Consider the following 22,014-nt stretch of genomic DNA (forward strand, 5'->3'; position numbering starts at 1 on the left):
CTGGGTGGTACTGGCTCAGGGTCTCTTATGAATTTGCAGTCAAGCTCTCAGACAGGGCTGCATGGATGTCAGTGTTTAGCCAGAATTGAAGGATCTGGTTCTAAATTCACTCAGGTAGTCGTTAGTAGGCCTTGGGTCCTCGGTAGCTGCTGGTCAGATAACGCAGCTTCTCAGTATATGGTCCTTTCAACTCTATTGCCTTATAGCATGGCAGTTGGCTTTCCCTGGGTGGAATGAGAGAGAGAGAGGGAGAGGAAGAGGGAGAGAGAGGGAGAAAGAGAGAAAACATACACCTACGATGGAAGTCTTTTATAAACTAATCTTGGAAGTGACATACCATGCATAAACTCATACAGATCCACCCTGGCACAATGTGAGAGAGGATGACACAAGAAGGTGGATTCTGCAGGTAGCGATGATTGGGAGCCATCTTAGAGACTGGTTACCACAGGAAAGTAGAGAAAAGACTAAGTAATAGAGCTTGGCAACTCAAAGTGTGGTCCAGAGGTGAGCATGTTAGGGATGCACAATCGCAAGTCCCACCTCAGACTACTCAGTCAGAATCTGCATTGTGAGACGTTCCCCACGTTATTCATATGCACATTGAAGGGAGAGAAACCCTGCTGCCTGAATGCATGAATGTGATTCTTTTTTTTTTATCTTTTTAAAAATTGAGATATAATTATACAATATTATATAAGTTACAGGTGTACAACATAGTGATTCACAATTTTTAAAACGTTATACTCATTTATAGTGATTATAAAATATTGGCTATATTCCCTCTGTTGTACAGTATATCCTTGTAGCTGATTTTATATCCAATAGTTTGTACCTCTTTTTTTTTTTTTTTGTACGCGGACCTCTCACTGTTGTGGCCTCTCCCATTGCGGAGCACAGGCTCAGTGGCCATGGCTCACGGGCCCAGCTGCTCTGCAGCATGTGGGATCTTCCCAGACCGGGGCACGAACCCGTGTCCCCTGCATCGGCAGGCGGACTCTCAACCACTGCGCCACCAGGGAAGCCCCTAGTTTGTACCTCTTAATCCCCTACTCTATCTTGCCCCTGCCCCCTCCCCTCTCCCCACTGGTAACCTCTAGTTTGTTCTCTATATCTGTGACTGTTTCCTTTTTGTTATATTCACTAGTTTGTTCTATTTTTTAGATTCCACATATAAGTGATATATAGTATTTGTCTTTCTCTGTCTGACTTATTTCACTTGGCATAATATCCTCCAAGTCCATCCATGCTGTTGGAAATGGCAAATTTTCATTCTTTTTTATGGCTGAGTAGTATTCCATTGTATATATATACCACATCTTTTTCATCTATTCATCTGTTGAGGGACACTTAGGTTGTTTCCATATCTTGGCAATTGTCAGTAATGCTGCTATAAACATTGGGGTTCATGTATCTTTTTGAATTAGTGTTTTCATTTTCTTCAGATATATACCCAGGAGTGGAATTGCTGGGTCATATGGTAGTTCTATTTTTAGATTTTTGAGAAACCGCCATATTGTTTTCCACAGTGGCTACACTGATTGACATTTCCACCAACAGTGTATGAGGGTCCCTTTTTTCCACATCCTCCCCAACATTTGTTATTTGTGTTCTTTTTGATGATAGCCATTCTGACATGTATGAGGTGATATCTCATTGTGGTTTTAATTTGCATTTTCCTGATGAAGAGTGATGTTGAGCATCTTTTCATGTGCCTGTTGGCCATCTATACATCTTCTTTGGAAAAATGTCTATTCAGTTCTTCTGCCCATTTTTTAATTGGGATGTTTGGGGTTTTTTTGATGTTGAGTTGTATGAGCTGTATATATATTTTGGATATTGACACATTATTGGTCTTTTCATTTTGCTGATGGTTTCTTTGGCTGTGCAAAAGCTTTTAAGTCTAATTAGGTCTGAATGTGATTATATTTCCTTGCAAAAACCTGATCATTTTTAACATGTCCTAACAATTTAAACCCTGACAATGAAACTAGCCTTAACTTTGGGAGAAATATCTTAATAAGAGTATTCACTGGCATGACTTTTTGTCATCTTACATTAAGACATGTTTATATGTCATAGATTTGTCACAGACAGTATCTCTGATTAAATATTTTTCTTCTCATTTCTCTGAAAAGTGGATAAGCCATATAGTACCTTATTTTATTTATATACATTGTTTATTACTTCCCAGCTCTGTTGGACCTTACCTCATGTTCTAAATAGCAGGGCAACCAAGAGAGAATTTAGAGTGCTATTTGACACAAGTTTGTATGTTCTGTATCTATGTGAAACAAAACAAAATTTTTATTTTAAAAGCCGGTGGCAGCTTAGGGTAAGAACTATCTTTGGGAAAAATATCCTCATAAGTGATTTATACAACAAAGAAGATTATTGTATAGTAGAGGTTGGCAACCTTATTGTTAACAGATCAGATAGTAAATATTCTTTTTTAAAAATTTTATTTATTTATTTTTATACAGCAGGTTCTTATTAGTTATCTATTTTATACATATTAATGTATATATGTCAATCCCAATCTCCCAATTCATCCTACCCCTCTCCCCTCCCCCGCTTTCCCCTCTTGGAGTCCACGTTTGTTCTCTACAACTGTGTCTCTATTTCTGCCTTGCAAACTGGTTCATCTGTACCACTTTTCCAGATTCCACATATATGCGTTAATATACAATATTTGTTTTTCTCTTTCTGACTTACTTCACTCTGTGTGACAGTCTCTAGGTGCATCCACATCTCTACAAATGACACAATTTCGTTCCTCTTTATGGCTGAGTAATATTCCATTGTATATATGTACCACATCTTCTTTATCCATTCATCTGTCGATGGGCATTTAGGTTGCTTCCACGACCTGGCTATTATTAATAGTGCTGCAATGAACATTGGGGTGCATGTGACTTCTTGAATTATGGTTTTCTCTGGGTATAGGCCCAGTAGTGGGACTGCTGGGTCATACGGTAATTCTATTTTTAGTTTTTGAAGGAACCTCTATACTGTTCTTCACAGTGGATGTATCAACTTATATTCCCACCAACAGTGTAAGAGGGTTCCCTTTTCTCCATACCCTCTCCAGCATTTACTATTTCTAGATTTTTTGATGATGACCATTCTAACAGATGTGAGGTGATACCTCATTGTAGTTTTGATTTGCATTTCTCTAATAATTAGTGATGTGGAGCAGCATTTCATATGCCTCTTAACCATCTGTATGTCGTCTTTGGAGAAATGTCTATTTAGGTCTTCTGCCTGATTTTGATTGGGTGTTTTCTTTAATATGGAGCTGCATGAGCTGTTTATATATTTTCGAGATTAATAATCCTTTGTCCATTGATTCGTTTGCAAATACTTTCTCCCATTCTGAGGGTTGTCTTTTCATCTTGTTTATAGTTTCCTTTGCTGTGGGAAAGCTTTTAAGTTTCATTAGGTCCCATTTGTTTATTTTTGTTTTTATTTCAATTACTCTAGGAGGTGGGTCAAAAAAGATCTTGCTGTGATTTATGTCGAAGAGTGTTCTTCCCTTCCTATGTTTACCTCTAAGAGCTTTATAGTGCCTGGTCTTACATTTAGGTCTTTAATCCATTTTGAGTTTATTTTTGTGTATGGTGTTAGGGAGTGTTCTAATTTCATTCTTTTACATGTAGCTGTCCAGTTTTCCCAGCACCACTTATTGAAGAGGTTGTCTTTTCTCCATTGTATATCCTGCCTCCTTTGTCATAAATTAGTTGAACATAGGTGCAAGGGTTTATCTGTGGGCTTTCTGTCCTGTTCCATTGATCTATATTTCTGTTTTTGTGCCAGTACCATATTGTCTTGATTACTGTAGTTTTGTAGCTGTCTGAAGTGAGGGAGCCTGACTCCTCCAGCTCCGTTTTTTTCCCTCAAGATTGTGTTGGCTATTTGGGGTCTTTTGTGTCTCCATAAAAATTTTAAGATTTTTTTGTTCTAGTTCTGTAAAAAATGCCACTGGTAATTTGATAGGGATTGCACTGAATCTGTAGATTGCTTTGGATAGTATAGTCATTTTCACAATATTGATTCTTCCAATCCAAGAACATGGTATGTCTCTCCATCTGTTTGTGTCATCTTTGATTTCTTTCATCAGTGTCATAGTTTTTTGAGTAAAAGTCTTTTACCTCCTTAGGTAGATTTATTCCTAGGTATTTTATTCTTTTTGTTGCAATGGTAAATGGGATTGTTTCCTTAATTTCTCTTTCTGATTTTCCATTGTTAGTGTATAGGAATGCAAGAGATTTCTGTGCATTCATTTTGTATCATGCAACTTTACCAAATTCATTGACTAGCTCTAGTAGTTTTCTGGTGGCATCTTTAGGATTCTCTATGTATAGTATCATGTCACCTGCAAACAGTGACAGTTTTACTTCTTCTTTTCCAATTTGTATTCTTGTATTTCTTTTTCTCTCTGTTTGCTGTGGCTAGGACTTCCAAAACTGTGTTGAATAATAGTGGTGAGAGTGGACATCCTTGTCTTGTTCCTGAACTTAGAGGAAATCCTTTCAGTTTTTCACCATTAAGAATGATGTTTGCTGTGGTTTTGTCATATATGGCCTTTATTATGTTGAGGTAGGTTCCGTCTATGCCCACTTTTTGGAGAGTTTTGATCATAAATGGGGGTTGAATTTTGTCAGAAGCTTTTTCTGCATCTATTGAGTCGAGCATATGGTGTTTATTCTTCAATTTGTTAATATGGTGTATCACATTGATTGATCTGCGTATATTGAAGACACTTTGCATCCCTGGGATAAATCTCACTTGATCATTGTGTATGATCCTTTTAGTGTGTTGTTAGATTTGTTTGCTAGTATTTTGTTGAGGATTTTTGCATCTATATTCATCAGTGATAGTGGTCTGTAATTTCTTTTTTTGTAGTATCTTTGTCTGGTATTGGTATCACGGTGATGGTGGCCCTGAAGAATGAGTTTGGGAGTGTTCCTTGCTCTGAAATTTTGTAGAAGAGTTTGAGAAGGGTGAGTGTTACTTCTTCTCTAAATGTTTGGTAGAATTCACCTGTAAAGATGTCTGGTCCTGGACTTTTGTTTGCTAGAAGATTTTTAATCACAATTTCAATTTCATTACTTGTGATTGGTCTGCTCATATTTTCTTTTTTTTTCCTGGTTCAGTCTTGGAAGATTATAACTCTCTAAGAATTTGTCCATTTCTTCTAGGTTGTCCATTTTATTGGCATAGAGTTGCTTGTAGTAGTCTCTTATGATGTTTTGTATTTCTGCAGTGTCCATTGTAACTTCTCCTTTTTCATTTCTAATATTATTGATTTGAGTCCTCTCCCTCTTTTTCTTGATGAGTCTGGCTAAAGGTTTATCAATTTTGTTTATCTTCTCAAAGAACCAGCTTTTAGTTTTATTGATCTTTGCTATTGTTTTCTTTGTTTCTATTTCATTTATTTCTGCTCTGATCTTTATGATTTCTTTCCTTCTACTAACTCTGGGTTTTGTTTGTTCCTCTTTCTCTAGTTCCTTTAGGTGTAAGGTTAGAGTGTTTGAGATGTTTCTTGTTTCTTGAGGTAGAATTGTATTGCCATAAACTTCCCTCTTAGAACTGCATTTGCTGTGTCCCATAGGTTTTGGCACTTCGTGTTTTCATTGTCGTATGTCTCTAGATATTTTTTGATTTCCTCTTTGAATTCTTCAGTGATCTATTGGTTATTTAGTAACGTATTGTGTAACTTACATGTGTTTGTGTTTTTTATGTTTTATTTTCCCTGTAATTGATTTCTAATCTTATAGGGTTGTGGTCAGAAAAGATCTTGATATGATTTCAATTTTCTTAAATGTACCCAGGCTTGATTTGTTACCCAAGATGTGATCTATCCTGGAGAATTTTCCTTGTGCACTTGAGAAGAAAGTGTAATCTGCTGATTTCAGAAGGAATGTCCTATAAATATCAATTTGATCTCTCTGGTCTATTGTGTCATTTAAAGCTTGTGTTTCCTTATTAATTTTCTGTTGAGATGATCTGTCCATTGGCGTAAGTGAGGTGTTAAAGTCCCCCACTATTATTGTGTTACTGTCGATTTCCTCTTTTATAGCTGTTAGCATTTGCCTTATGTATTGAGGTGCTGCTATGTTGGGTGAATATGTATTTATAATTGTAATATCTTTTTCTTGGATTGATGCCTGATCATTATGTAGTGTCCTTCCTTGTGTCTTGTAACATTCTTTATTTTAAAGTCTATTTTATCTGATATGAGTATTGCTACTCCAGCTTTCTTTTGATTTCCATTTTCATGGAATATCTTCTTCCATTCCCTCACTTTCAGTTTGTATGTGTCCCTAGGTCTGATGTGGGTCTCTTGTAGACAGCATATACATGGGTCTTGTTTTTGTATCCATTCAGTGAGCCTGTGTCTTTTGGTTGGAACATTTAATCCATTCACATTTAATGTAATTATCGATATGTATGTTCCTATTACCATTTTCTTAATTGTTTTGGGTTTGTTATTGTAGGTCCTTTTCTTCTCTCGTGTTTCCCTCTTAGAGAAGTTCCATTAGCATTTGCTGTAGAGCTGGTTTGGTGGTGCTGAATTCTCTCAGCTTTTGCTTGTCTGTAAAGCTTTTGATTTCTCTGTCAAATCTGAATGAGATCCTTGCCAGGTAGAGTAATCTTAGCTGTAGGTTCTTCCCTTTCATCACTTTTAATATATAGTGCCACTCCCATCTGGCTTGTAGAGTTTCTGCTGAGAAATCAGCTGTTAACCTTATGAGAGTTCCCACGTATGTTATTTGTCATTTTTCCCTTGTTGCTTTTAATAATTTTTCCTTGTCTTTAATGTTTGTCAGCTTGATTACTATGTGTCTTGGCATGTTTCTCTTTGGGTTTATCCTGCCTGAACTCTCTGCTTCCTGGACTTGGGTGGCTGTTTCCTTTCCCATGTTAGGGAAGTTTTCGACTATAATCTCTTCAAATGTTTTCTCGGGTCCTTTCTCTCTCTTCTCCTTCTGAGCCCCTATAATGCGAATGTTGTTGCATTTAATTTTGTCCCAGAGGTCTCTTAGGCTGTCTTCTTTTCTTTTCATTCTTTTTTCTTTATTCTGTTCCACAGCAGTGAATTCCACCATTCTGTCTTCCACATTACATATCCGTTCTTCTGCCTCAGTTATTCTGCTATTGATTCGCTCTAGTGTATTTTTCATTTCAGTTATTGTATTGTTCATCTCTGTTTGTTTGTTGTTTAATTCTTCTAGGTGTTTGTTAAACATTTCTTGCATCTTCTCGATCTTTGACTCCATTCTTTTTCCAAGGTCCTGGATCATCTTCACTATCATTCTGAATTTTTTTTTCTGGAAGGTTGCCTATCTCCACTTCATTAAGTTGTTTTTCTGTGATTTTATCTTATTCCTTCATCTGGTACATAGTACTCTGCCTTTTCATTTTGTCTATCTTACTGTGAATGTGGTTTTCGTTCCACAGGCTTCAGAATTGAAGTTCTTCTTGCTTCTGCTGTCTGCCCTGTGGTGAATGAGGCTTTCTAAGAGGTTTGTGCAAGTTTTGATGGGAGGGACTGTTGCCGGGCAGAGCTGGGTGTTGCTCTGGTGGGCAGAGCTCAGTAAATCTTTAATCTGCTTGTCTGCTGATAGGTCGGGCTGAGTTCCCTCCCTGTTGGTTGTTTGGCCTGAGGTGACTTAGCACTGGTGCCTACAGGCTCTTTGGTGGGGCTAGTGGTGGACTCTGGGAGGACTCATGCAAAGGAGTACATCCCAGAACTTCTGCTGTCCTTGTCTCCGCAGTTGCCCCCCAGCTCTGCAGGAGATCCTCCCACACTAACAGGTAGGTCTTCTTCAGTCTCCTATAGGGTCACTGCTCCTTCTCCTGGGTCCTGATGTGCACACTACTTTGTGTGTGCCCTCCAAGAGTGAAGTCTCTGTTTCCCCCAGTCCCATCGAAGTCCTGCAACCAAATCCTGCTAGCCTTCAAAGTCTGACTCTCTGGGACTACTCCTCTCTTTGCCAGACCCCCAGGTTGTGAAGCCTTACATGGAGCCCAGAACCTTCAGTCCAGTGGGTGGACTTCTGTGGTAAAATTTTTCTCCAGTTTGTGAGTCACCCACCCAGCCGTTATGAGATTTGCTTTTATTGTGTTTGCGCCCCTCCTACTGTCTCATTATGGCTTCTCCTTTGTCTTTGGATGTGAGGTATCTTTTTTTGTGTGTGTGTGATACGCGGGCCTCTCCCATTGTGGAGTACAGGCTCGGGACGCGCAGGCTCAGCGGCCATGGCTCACGGGCCCAGCCACCCCGTGGCATGTGGGATCCTCCCGGACCGGGGCACGAACCCATGTCCCCTGCATCAGCAGGCGGACTCCCAACCACTGCGCCACCAGGGAAGCCCAAGTTATCTTTTTTGGTAAGTTCCAGTGTTTTCCTGTCTATGATTGTTCAGGAGTTAGTTGTGATTCCGGCGCTTTCACAAGAGGGAGTGAACGCAAGTCCTTCTTCTCCGCCATCTTGAACCAATCAATCAGATAATGTTTATTCTTATCTTGAGGGCCTGGCAATAGGATCTCTGTTGCAACTACTCAACTCTGCTGTTGTTGCATAGAAGCAGCAATAGGCAATATGTAAATGAATGGACCTGACTGCATTCCATTAAAAGTTCATTTACAAAAACAGGCAGCTTGTCCATAGCCATAGTTTTCTTACCCTATTATAGTAGATGCTCAGACAATCCCCTGTTTTGCACCCCTTGGCATAGCCATGTAAATCAACGAATATTTTTTGTTCTTTTGAGAAGAGAGAAGATTAATAAATTATGCTTAAGGCAAGGTAGACTAAATGTCATTAGATATATTTTCAAACTTACACCCTGGAGAAATAAGTGATAGTTAATTATCATTTAATTAAAATCATTTAATGTAGGAATTCTGATTTTTCTTTTTCATATGCATGGCTCCAGGAGGTTATTAGGCAATTCCTTGTTCCTATGTGTTCACAAGGCAAAAGAAAATTATAAATTATAAATTATTGTCAGTTCAAGAATTCTAGCCTAGGAAGGCCTTCTCTCCCTTTGGGGTGTCCCTAATCACTAAGGAGCAAAGCCATTCCCATGGGCCAGGACTCCCTTCTTTAGGCAGAGTGTTGAAAATACTGCAAAGAATATCTGTATATTCTATAGATATTGAAGTGGACAGAGAACAAAAAATATATAGTTTCCTTTCACTGGTCTTAACCTCTTGACATTCTGAAATTTTCATTGCGCTTCAATTTTAAAAAATTAGAGTACTTCCCAGAGAGACAGAGCATTCTCGAATTCGGCAAATTCTAAAACAAAGGTGACAGAATTCACCTATGGGAGTCCAACAAAAATCTGAATAATGGTAGGAAGCTGCCCCCATTGTACTGAATAATAAGGTAAATAGTTTGTTTACAATGGATAATGAGAAAGAGAAAACATGAGCAGAGGAAGACAATGGTATAAAGCTAGGGACTTGGCTAAAAGACCCATGGAAATTTCCTGAAAAAGAGATGGCTGAAGAGCTTCCCAGGAATGGAGATACTTAATGTTGAATTTGGTATTGCTAATTGCTGCAAAGTAACTACACGCTCTTCCGCAGCCATGACCCCCAGATTCTTGGTAAAAGTAATTGGTAAAAAATCAGTATTCAGGCTCCTTTAGACTTTATGTAAGTAGGTAATTATAAATAATCAAGGAAGGGGCTGTTTCACACTACCTGAATAAAATGTGAGACAGAGCTAGGGCAAATGGAAAGAGGAAATTGGAGACAAAGGTGACCATGAGAAAGTTAGCCTGTCTCTAAACATTTTTCAGACAACTTTGGATTCCCATAAGTCATAGGTTTAAAAAAATTGTTAACATACTTGTTTAGTTTGTAAACAATCATAACACAAATTACACTCAATTTGTCAAATTCTTTAAAAAAGTTTTTTTAAATGGAAGTATAATTGATGCACAATATTATATAAAGTTACAGGTATACAACATAGTGATTCACCATTTTTAAAATGTTATACTGCATTTATAGTTACTATAAAATATTGGCTATACTCCCTGTGTTGTACAATATATCCTTGTAGCTTAATTAATTAATTAATTAATTTAAAAAACTTTATTTATTTTTGGCTGTGTTGGGTCTTTGTTGCTGCATGCGGGCTTTCTCTAGTTGCAGCAAGTGGGGGCTACTCTTCCTTGTAGTGCTCCGGCTTCTCACTGTGGTAGCTTCTCTTGTTGCAGAGCATGGGCTCTAGGTGTGTGGGTTTCAGTAGTTGCAGCACGTGGGCTCAGGAGTTGCAGCATGCAGGCCCTAGAGCATGCCAGCTTCAATAGTTGTGGCATGAGGGCTCAGTAGTTGTGGCTTGCAGGCTCTAGAGCGCAGGCTCAGTAATTGTGGAGCACAGGCTTAGTTGCTCCGCAGCATGTGGGATCTTCCCAGACCAGGGATAGAGCCCATGGCAGGCAGGCAGATTCTTAACCACTGCACCACCAGAGAAGTCCCTTATTTATTTTATACATAATAGTTTGTACCACTTAATCCCCTTACCCCTATCTTGCCCTTCCCCCATTCCCTCTCCCCACTGGTAACCACTAGTTTGTTCTCTATATCTGTGAGTCTGTCAAATTCTTGAATACGCTTTTCAGTTTATGAATGCTTTTATAACAACTCTCCAAGTTAATGACTGTTATTCCTTTGGTGATATTTAGTTGTTATGACTGATTCCATGGTTGATGGCCTTGTGTACAGGTTCCAGGTTTTAGACATCATAATGACTGGTAATGGGACTTTACTTGTCTCTCAGGTTTTCCAAGTCTGACAAATTTTTGGACAATGTTTACTTGCATAGCTACATTTCCTAAGCCTGGTGGGGTTTTTGAAATCCAACAAATCTCTTTCAAATAACTTCTCTAACTAGCTATGTGAAGCAGGTCATGGCTATATTATCTAAAATTATTTAGACCTCAGGGTATCAGATGACTCCAGGTGACTTCTGCATTAAATACGTGAACCTGATAATGAAGAGAGCAAACACAGAATATATTAGCCACTATACCTGTACAATATATAAGCAAAAATTAAAAAAATTCAGTTGTCTATTTTGATGCTAAAGGCTGTCAGAATTACATTCAGTTGCCTCACTGATGTTTAATATTTAATTATGCTATAACTGATATGTTTGAAGAGCAGAACTAGTAGGGTGCAATTAAACAGCATCTTGATCTTTTTCCTACAATGCCTTTAAAACTCATTCTGTGTAGCTAGTTTGGGAAGTGGTGAAACTTCAGAAAGGCTTATCTGCTCTCTCTTAAATAGTTTCCCAAACTGTCTTAGTCCAGTAATTAATATGGCCATCCCAGCATTATAATTGAAACTCCTAACTTCACTTAAAGTTAAGACTTCTCCCTTCTTCTGAGAGGTAATGTAGATTTGGAAGCTGCAGAGTGAAAGGGCTTACTGTTGTCTTCTGTATTCCCCCATGCTGCATGTCTCCTCTCCTCCTCTGGCTAGGCTGCCTCTGCTCTGCCAAAGTCAAAGCAGGGAGGGAAGAAAAGGAAGGAACAATAAAGGCTTTGAATGAATTCTTGTAAGCAACATAAAGGATTTCTAACTTTGGAAGGAGGCATAGGATGCTTTGTGGGTTCTTTAGAGAAATCCCGTCACTAGGGAATCTCTCATCTGCATTTCTTTGACACTGATGATACACTTTCCAGCTGACTGTCTTCAGTTATTCCTTTGCTGTGTGCTTTTCTGAGGTCTAAGGATAGTGTCCTTAAAATACTCTTTATTGGGGTTCCATAGTCCCTCCAATTAATTCTCTTCATAAAAGTCCTGGCTGGAAGCCTGCAAACTCTTAAACATGTGCTCTGTCTCCATTTGGTCATATACATGAATTTTTTATATATGTAGAAGGAAGTACAAATATAACACTTCCCTCTACTCTGTTGGCACCAGACTGCTTCAGCCATATGTCATTCTTTCGAATTTTCAGGTGTGATTCAAACATAAATCCACTGTATCTCTCAAGTGCCAGAAGGCACATTATAGGCTGGAATGTGGTCTGCTTTAAACTTTCATTTAGGGAGTGGAAATGGAGAATGATGGTAATGGTCTGACACACAGCTTACTGCCAGTTCTTTTTAAAGAAATTATCTCTAATTTTTACTCTTTTTTTTTTTTTTTTTTTTTTTTTTTGCGGTACGCGGGCCACTCACTGCTGTGGCCTCTCCGGCGGCGGAGCACAGGCTCCGGTCGCGCAGGCACAGCGGCCACGGCCCACGGGCCCAGCCCCTCCGCGGCATGTGGGATCCTCCCGGACCGGGGCACGAACCCGTGTCCCCCGCATCGGCAGGCAGACTCCCAAACACTGCGCCACCAGGGAAGCCCTAATTTCTACTCTTTCACTCCAGTATTAAAACGTTTATAATCTTGAGAAATATGGGCAATAGGTTGATAAACGGGTTTTTGATCATTTCCTTTGCAATTCTTGTATATTTGGCTCAGTGCCTCACTTTGGAATATAAAAATACTTCCAACACGTTATTTTATTCTGGATATTTATTGCCTCGGCCAAAACTGAGAAAAGTGTCCCATTTTTAATATTTTATCACAATAACTTAATCTAAATATGGCTTTATACCAGGTTTCAATAGAATGAGTTCCACTTTACCTAAAAACTTCCTTGAAAATTCAAATTTCTTTCAGGACATTTGGCTTGTATTGGGGGGAAAGGGGGGAGTATGTTTAATAACTATTCTTTTTATTAGTAATCTCAGTCACAGAAGCAATATATGAATATTTTTATTCATAAAAAATAAAGTAATTTAGAAAAATGGAATAGTTCCCTTTGACTAGTCCCTTTCTAAAAATAATTATTGCTATAAACTTGTGTATTCTTCCAAACACTTTCTAGGCATTTGTATATAAAAGTTTAGATTCATAGACCATATATATGTATATATATGTTTGTATATGTGTGTACATACATGTATATATTATAAATATGTATATTTATATGTTTATATATTATATAAACATATAAATATGTATATATAATTATATATTTTTATATATTGTATTTTTGTGTACGTTTGTATTATATTTATGTTTGTGTGTGTGTTTTATTATATGTTTATTCCTTTTTTCATTATAAATTCTAATATATGGTGCATGCCATTCTTTAATCTGTTTTGTCCCCCTGCTGCATTGTACTTGATAGTCTGGATATAAAATAGTTAATTTAGGTATTTTCCTAATGATGGAAACTTTCAATTATTGACTATTACAAATACTTTTCACTAATACAAAACCATTCCTATATTTGCCTCTTTGTAAAGATGTGCAAGTGTTTTTTCCAGACTACAGCCACCTAGAAAAAGAATTCCTAGGGTTTTGGATTCGTGCATTAAAAGATTTTAATGGATATTGTCAAAATTTCCTCCATATACTGCACCAATTTGTATCACTGCCAGCAGTATATAAGAATCTCTTTCCCGGGACTCCCTGTTGGCACAATGATTAAGAATCCGCCTGCCGGGCTTCCCTGGTGGCACAGTGGTTGAGAGTCCGCCTGCCGATGCAGGGGACATGGGCTCGTGCCCCGGTTCAGGAAGATCCCACATGCCGCAGAGCGGTTTAGGCCCGTGAGCCATGGCCACTGAGCCTGCGCGTCCAGAGACTGTGTTCTGCAATGGGAGAGGCCACATCAGTGAAAAAAAGAATCCGCCTGCCAATGAAGGGGACATGGGTTCCATCGCTGGTCCGGGAAGATCCCACATGCTGCGGAGCAACTAAGCCCGCGAGTCACAACTACTGAGCTCACGTGCCACAGCTACTGAATCCCGCGCATCCTAGAGCCTGCGTGTTGCAACTACTGAAGCCCATGTGCCTAGAACCCGTGCTCCGCAACAAGAGGAGCCACCGCAATGAGAAGCCTGCGCACTGCAACGCAGAGTAGCCCCCGCTCACCACAACTAGAGAAAGCCTGTGCGCAGCAATGAAGACCCAACACAGCCAAAAATAAAGTAAAAAATTGTCTTGATATCTTTCAATAAGATGCCAAGACAATTCAGTGGGGGAAAGAATAAACTTTTTAAGAAATGGTGCTGGGAACTGGATATCCATATGCAAAAGATAAATTTGGATTCCTACGTCATATATATAGAAATTAACTCTAGTGGATCAAAGTCTTAAATAGAAAAGCTAAAACTATAAAATTATTGATGAAACGTAGTAATCTTTATGACTTTAGGTGAGGCAATGGCTTCTCAGATATGACACCAAAAGCACAAGGAACAAAGGAAAAATGTTTAAATTGCCTACCTTAGATTATACTTCTGTGTTGCAAAATATATCATCAAGAAAGTGAAAAGTCAACTCATAGAATGTGAGAAAATATTTGTAAGTTGTGCATCTAATAAAGAGACTTGTATGCAGAATATATAAAGAACACTTACGGGACTTCTCTGGCAGTGCAGTGGTTAAGACTCCACACTTCCACTGCAGTGGGCACAGGTTTGATTCCTGGTCATGGAACTAAGATCCTGCATGCCTCGTGGTGTGGCCAAAAAAGAAAAAACTGGGTAAAGGATATGAATAGATGTTTCTCTAAAAAGCCATACTAATGACTAACAGGCACATGAAGGATGATCGACATGAATCATTAGACATTAGGGCAATGCAAATCACAACCACAGTGAGATACCACTTCACATCTATTAGCATGGCTATAATCAAAAAGACAAGAAAATAACAAATGTTGGCAAGCATGTGGAGAAACTGGAACCCTCTTTCTTGCTGTAGGAAGTGTAAAATGGCACAGCCACTTTGGAAAACCTCCTGTCAATACTTGAAAATTTTAAACATAGAGTTATCCTTTGTCCCAGCAATTCTACTACTAGGTACATTCTCAAGAGAAATGGAAACCTATGTCTACACAAAAACTTGTATAAAAGTATCCATAGCAGTATTATGCATAGTTATTAAAAAGTGGAAGCAATTCAATTGTCCATCAACTGAAGAATGAATAAACAAAACATAACGTATTATACAATGGAATATTATTCAGCCATAACAAGGAAGAAAGTTTCTTCCTTGACACATGCTACAAAATAGGTGAACTTTGAAAGCACTGTGTTAAGTAAAAGAAGTCTGTCACAGAAGACCACATATTGTATGATTCCATGTATGGAATGCCTAGAGTAGGCAAATCTACAGAGATATAAAGTAGATTAATGGTTGCCTGGGTCTGTGGTGGGGGGGGGTGGGATGGGATGGAATATGGGAAATGACTGAAAATGGGCATGGGGTATCTTTTGAGGTGATGAAGTGATCTAAATTTAGATTGTGGTCATGGTTGCACAACTTTATGTGTGTACTAAAAAAACCACTGATCCATATACTTCCAATGGGTGAATTTTTTAGAATGTAAATTATATCTCAATAAAATTGTTTAAAAAAAAAGAATCTCTTTCCTCCATAAAACTGCCAACACTTTTTACACTCAAATTTAAAATATTTTTACTAATCTGACGAGTAAAAGATAGTGTCTTTTTGTTGTTTTAAATATCAAAACATTTATTTGTTGCCAGCTCTGCTGCTTCAATTTAGGAACACTTGAAATCAAAGTCATGTTAGGCATCTTATCAGTTGGGATTATGGGATGTGCACAGGGTCTAGGATGTCAACCTCATGAAAAAGTAAAGGGTAGACATAAAACTAATCTGGGCCTGGAAGATACACTTAAAATCTTGAGTTCAAGGAAGATGGTAAGGATGTGAGACAGAGGCACTTGTGGACACAGATGCAGTCGACTGTAGGGTAGCAACAAATGAAACCAGCCAGTCCAGCAAAAACCAGGAAGATACTGATAGCTAGGTAGGGCAGAGGTCAAATGCCAGATGAACAGACTGTTCAGAGCCATCAAATATAAAGGGATTGACAGAGTTGACTAATTAAAATGCAGACTCACAGGTAATCTGGAAGTAGGTCTAGAAATCACATCTAGCAATAGTCCAGGCCCAATCTACAGGGGAACCTTAAAACCTCTGCAAAAACCTCTTGTGAGAACCATGATGGGAGGGAACTATAATCACCATAAAAGAACCACCACTCAAGTATGTTATGTAAAGGTTAGCAAGGAAATGCATGTGCCACGAACAAGGAGTGGAAGAACAGACTAGACTTCAATTTTTCCTTGAAATAGAAACCCTTAGTTTCCGGTGCAAAACTTGTTGCAGGGAGGTCATATTTGCTCCAAGAAGTTGGCTATACATACTTCTTGCCTGCTTTCTCTAAGAGATCATGTCCATACCTGTGTCTCTTAACAAATTTTATAAACTTCCATGGTTTTCTGTTTCTATATGCTGGTTTCCAAGGAAAGTAGGTTAGTATCCCTTTAAGTTCTTTCTCCAATTATATCATTAGTTAAGTCCTCTGGTATTATTTACCTTGGCCCAAATGTTATAATTAATTAAAGTCAAAGTTACCTCAAGTGACTAAGTGGGCCTGTATAAATCACAAAAGTCCAAATCAACTGCATATCTATCTTTCCAACCAGCTGATGAAATGGCAATGCAGTGGAACCCTCCATTACCATTCATCAGGTGTCCTATAAACTCTGCTGCTCTTTGGCACCACCTCCAACATTTTGTACTTATGCTAATGGACTTGGAGGTGATGGAGTTTGGGTGCAGGAAAAAACAAACACTTGTAAAACAACATAAATCCATATCTACGTGAAGAATGCCAAAAAGATGACTTGCTCTTAAGTATGTTCCCAAACTATACATAATGCGCCTAAGGTTGGATCTCAGAAAGCCAATTACAGAATTCTGGGCTTCTGAAGCTTCTTGAGGAGCTACTTGTGTCTATAAAATCTAATATACTTATCTATTGAGCCCTGTAAGAATGTGTGGAGTCTTTCCTGGCCAGTCAAACCATTTGCTAGCATGGGAACTCTGTGAGAAAGTGTTGATAAAGGTTTCTTCCTTGAATGAACTACAAAAATAGGATTGAGTAGACAACAGGGTAAAAAGATAGTATTGATACCTACTTTTGGACATTTAGAATTGTTTTATTCCTTGTGGGTCAGTCTTTGATAGCAACATACAGTGAAGTTTCACAACATTTAATAAGTGGAAAATCCTCCAAGATTCTGGCAATTGGTTGACTGATCGTCCTTGTTTTTATTGCTTTGAGTTTTATTTCTCTGGGAGGTTTTTGCATAGGAAATTGGGAGAGACTGCACTGTAGATGTCTTCTTCAATCAACAAAACATATTTAAACTTTAAAAGTACTCCTCACCTGACTTCTCTAACTACAGAAACAAAAAGAATTGAACAATCTTCTGCTTGAAGAGAGAGACCAAAGAAACAAAACCAAGCAGACATTTGGAGACATTGGAAGAGAAAACGACTACATGATTTTTCATCTAGGACAAGTACTGGCTCATGAGATATATACGCGAATCAAATTTTACTGCAACAGTGCAATGAAGAAATGGCTACAATTGGAGAGAGAAAATCAAAAAGGAAAAAGAGAAGAAAAAGAGAGAAGTTATGATTTTTAGAAGTGACAGCAAATCAGCCAAAAAGAAATTATAATGAAAATAAAAGGAAACAGATTCCTTGACAGCAGAAGGAATTCAATTCATCATTTATCAGCCACCTGATACAGCAAAGAAATGGGCTAAGTGCCAAGTGTTCTAAAATGACTAAGATCTACTTTTTTTTATAACTGTTCCCTTTTATTGAGAACCCACTATGCACTACAACCTTACATATGTTTTCTTACATTGTCACCATTTTTTTCTTGTTTGATATTACTATTTCTATTTTATAAAAGAAAAAGCTGAAGCTCAAGTGTTTAATTTTCTCAAGGATATAACAGTAGTAAAAGATGCAGCTGGAATTCAAAACTAACCCAGGTTTATCTAACCCAAATTCATTTTCTCTCCAGTATACCATGCAAGCTTCTCAAAGTCAGGAATCAGATAAGTTTATAAATAATACAAGAAGTGATCATGGGTGTAGCTGGCAAGGAACTAAGAAAGAAAAACTAACATGGACAGGATACCTAGTGGAAACACCAGTGTTAGCATATATAGTATTTCAATATTATCTTAGTTCTATTGAGACACAGTAACTGGTATTGATAATGATAATCCCAAAACATAAAAAAAAAAGCTCAGTTTTGTTTTATATCTTCTAACTCCTAAAGAATAAGTTGTAGGATACATTTTAGGATTTCCTGTAGAATTTCTTCAATTTCCCACCATCCCACCTACAAACATATTTAAGTTTGTGACCTTTCTTATTTCTTCTCTCGAAAAGATTCCTACCCCACTCATTATCTCATTCAGTAAATATTTAGAGAGTCCATGCTGGGCTCTAGGGAGAAAATGGAGAATATTCCTACCTATATGGATTCACATTCAAGAAGTGGGCATAGTTAATAAACCAAATATATATATATATATATATATATATATATATGTATCATATCACATACATATATGATATATGTTATATATGATATACCATATGTTATACATATAATTTTATATATAATGTATTTTTATATGTACATTTTTATACAAAAATGGTGGAATTCAAATAAAGTCTGTAGTTTAGTTAGTAATATATTTTCAATGTTAATTTTTTGCTTTTGTTCATTTTACTATGCTTATATAAGAAGTTAACATTGGAGGAAACATGTTGAGGGAGAAAAGGAAACTTTTGTTTTAAATTAAGAGATTTTTTTTTTTTAATAACTGTTTTAGATTTACAGAAAGATTGAGCAAGTAGTACAGAGAACTCCCCTATACTCCCCACCTCCCTGCCATGGTTTCCCCTATTAACATCTTGCATTGGTGTGGTACATTTGCTACAATTAATGAACCAATATTCATGCATCACTAATAACTAAAGTCCATACTTCATAAGTCAGAAAGAGAAAAACAAATATCGTATATTACTGCATATAGGTGGAACCTAGAAAAATGGTACAGATGAACTGGTTTGCAGGGCAGAAATAGAGACACAGATGTAGAGAACAAACATATGGACACCAAGGGGGTAAAGTGGTGGTGGTGGGGTCGTGGTGGTGGTGTGATGAATTGGGAGATTGGGATTGACATACATACACTCATATGTATAAAATACATAACTAATGAGAACCTGCTGTATAAAAATTTTTTTTAAATAAAAAAAATAAAGTCCATACTTCACATTAATTTTTGCTTTTTGTATTGTATAGTCTATAGGTTTTGGCACATACAAATATCATGCCCACCTTTACAGTGTCATACAGAATTGTTTTTCTGCCCTAAAAATCCCCTGTGCTTCACCTGTTTTCCCTCCCTCTCTTTCCCACTCCCAACCCCTGGCAACCCCTGATCTTTTTAGGGTCTCTACAGTTTTGCTTTTTCTAGGAAGTCATGTAGTTCCAGTCATACAGCATGTAGCCCTTTCAGACTGGCTTCTTTCACTTAGCAATAAACATTGAAGCCTCCTCCATGTCTTTTTGTGATTTAATAGCTTATTTCTTTTTATCACTGAATCATATTCCACTGTATGGATATACCACAGTTTGTTTATCCATTCACTCAGTAAAGGACATCTCCGTTGCTTCCAATTCTTGGCAACTATGAGTAAAGCTACTGTAAACATTTGTGTGCAGGTTTTTGTGTGGACATACATTTGCAACTCAATTGAGTAAATACCCAGGAGCATGATTGCTTGATTGTATTGTAAGACAATAGTTTTAGTCTGTTTAGTTTTGTAAGAAACAGCCAAACTGTCTTCCAAAGTGGCTGTACCGTTTTGCATTCCCACCAGCAATGAATGAAAGTTCTTGATGCTCCTCATCAACATCTGATGTTATCGTCTTGGACTTCAACCATTCTAATAGGTACGTAGTGGTATCTCATTATTGTTTGAATATGCAATCTCTAATGACATAAGTTTAGCATCTTTTCATATGCTCATTTTCCATCTACGTATCTTTTTTAGTGAGATGTCTGTGTGTCTGTTCAGATTGTTTGCCCAGTTTTTAATTGGTTGTTTGTTTTCTTATTGACTTTTAAGAGTTGTATGTATATGTTGAATACAAGTGCTTAATCAGATACATGTTTAGTAAATATTTTCTCCTAGTCTCTAGCTTTACTTTGTCTTTTGTAGGTAAATATTTCAATAAAAAGCGGAGATCAGCAGCATTATCAAAATTTGCCCTCTTTGGCTATACTGTGTAAATACATATATGTCACTGTAAACATTCCAATTGTGTTTTAAGTGGGGTTAGATATTTTGCAGAGCCATCATGAACAGAGCCTTTTTGTTGATTGGAAAGAACGTAATTTAGCTTCAGGATCTCATTCAAGAAAATGCTACATCCAAAGTTACATAACAGATGGTTTTTCTACTTACCATCTATGATATTGTGATTTATAATAAATATGTGTTTGGTCCTTGTCCCTGTTTCTGGCATAGAGCTCCTAAAACCCCTGGAATTTCCTAAGGGATGAGAGCCTTTAAGGTGTCTTTTGTTATGTTAATGAGGTGACTTTTGGAGCCCATCTAAGGATGGGGTCTGGTTGCCAATGCAACCATGTTATGGGAGGATTGAAACTTGCAGTCCTGTCCTCCCACCTATGAGAAGGGTAGAGGGGCTGGGAGTTGAATCAGTTACCAGTGGCCAATGATTTAATCTATCATGACTCTGAAGTAAAGCCTCCATAAAAACTCAAAAGGACAGAGTTCAGAGAGCTTCCGGGTTGGTACATGGAGGTGCTGGGAGAGTGGTGTATTCAGAGAAAGCATGGAAGCTCTGTGCCCCTTCCCACATACTTTGCCCTATGCATCTTTTTCATCTGTCTATTCCTGAATTATATCCTTTTATAGTAAACCAATGATCTAGTAAGTAAAATGTTTCTCTGTGTTCTGTGAACTGCTCTAGCAAATTAATGAAACCCAAGGAGGAGGACATGGGAATCTCCAATCTATAGATAATGGGTCAGAAATATAGGTAAAACCTGGGCTTTTGACTGGCATCTAAAGTGTAGGTGTGTCTGGGGAGGGGTGGAGGGGGGATAGTCTTGTGGGACTGAATCCTTAACCTGTGGAATCTGCTGCTATTTCCAGGTGGATTGCATCAGAATTGAGTTGAATTCTCCGTTGCTTTGCTGGTGTCCAAGAATTGTTTGTTTGGTGTGGGGGCCCATGTTGGAATTGGGCCCAGGAACCTAAAAGACCTTCCCTTTGGTTTATAAAAGGCTGGGAATGATGTCAGTGTTGTGGATTTTTTCAGTAGCAATTATGGCAGACTTTGTAACTGAAAACAGACTTCTTTTTTTATTCAAAGCTTGATCCTGCCAAGTTTATCTTTTCCAAGCCATAGATCTTTCTTTTCTGCCTGGCTCAGAACTACTTCAACTAGTCCAAAGAAGTATCTGCTCACTAGCTGCAGCACATCATAGGTCTTTTTAAAGAAATAAAATGCACTTGGGCCCTCTGTTTCCATTGTTGGATGCAGGAATCTTATGACAAAACCAGTAATTAAAGAAGTTGCTATTTCAAACACATGTTTTTCCTGAGCATTGGTGTTGGGGGGAGGCATGGAAAGTTTTCCTCTCTCAACAGGTTAGATCAGATGAATACGATTTTACAACAGCCAGAAATAGGCTTTGTTTCACACACATTATACTTCTGTTTAAAGATAGTTTCAATCAGATTCCAGTAGAATCTGATTTGGGGGTAGAGAGATTCTCTAAGTAGCCTTAAAAGTCTGGGTTTGTTCCGAGGCCGTGAGCCATTGCTCAAGGTAGATCTCAGGCTGGGCACTAGCCTCAAGGCTGGATTTCAGGATGGCAGTTATAGGAGTTCTGAACTCATTTTCTAGATATGAGAATTTGTTTATCAAAAGGGCCCCTTCTACACTGTAAAATTATGATCTTAACAAGCTACTTGCTTGTAGTAAATACAGTTTGTGTTTTTGAATACTTATATGTATCAAGAA

Source organism: Aethalodelphis obliquidens, unplaced genomic scaffold, assembly GCF_003676395.1.
Source record: "Aethalodelphis obliquidens isolate GAN/ISIS:26980383/991018 unplaced genomic scaffold, ASM367639v1 scaffold4, whole genome shotgun sequence".
Taxonomy (NCBI): Eukaryota; Metazoa; Chordata; class Mammalia; order Artiodactyla; family Delphinidae; genus Aethalodelphis; species Aethalodelphis obliquidens.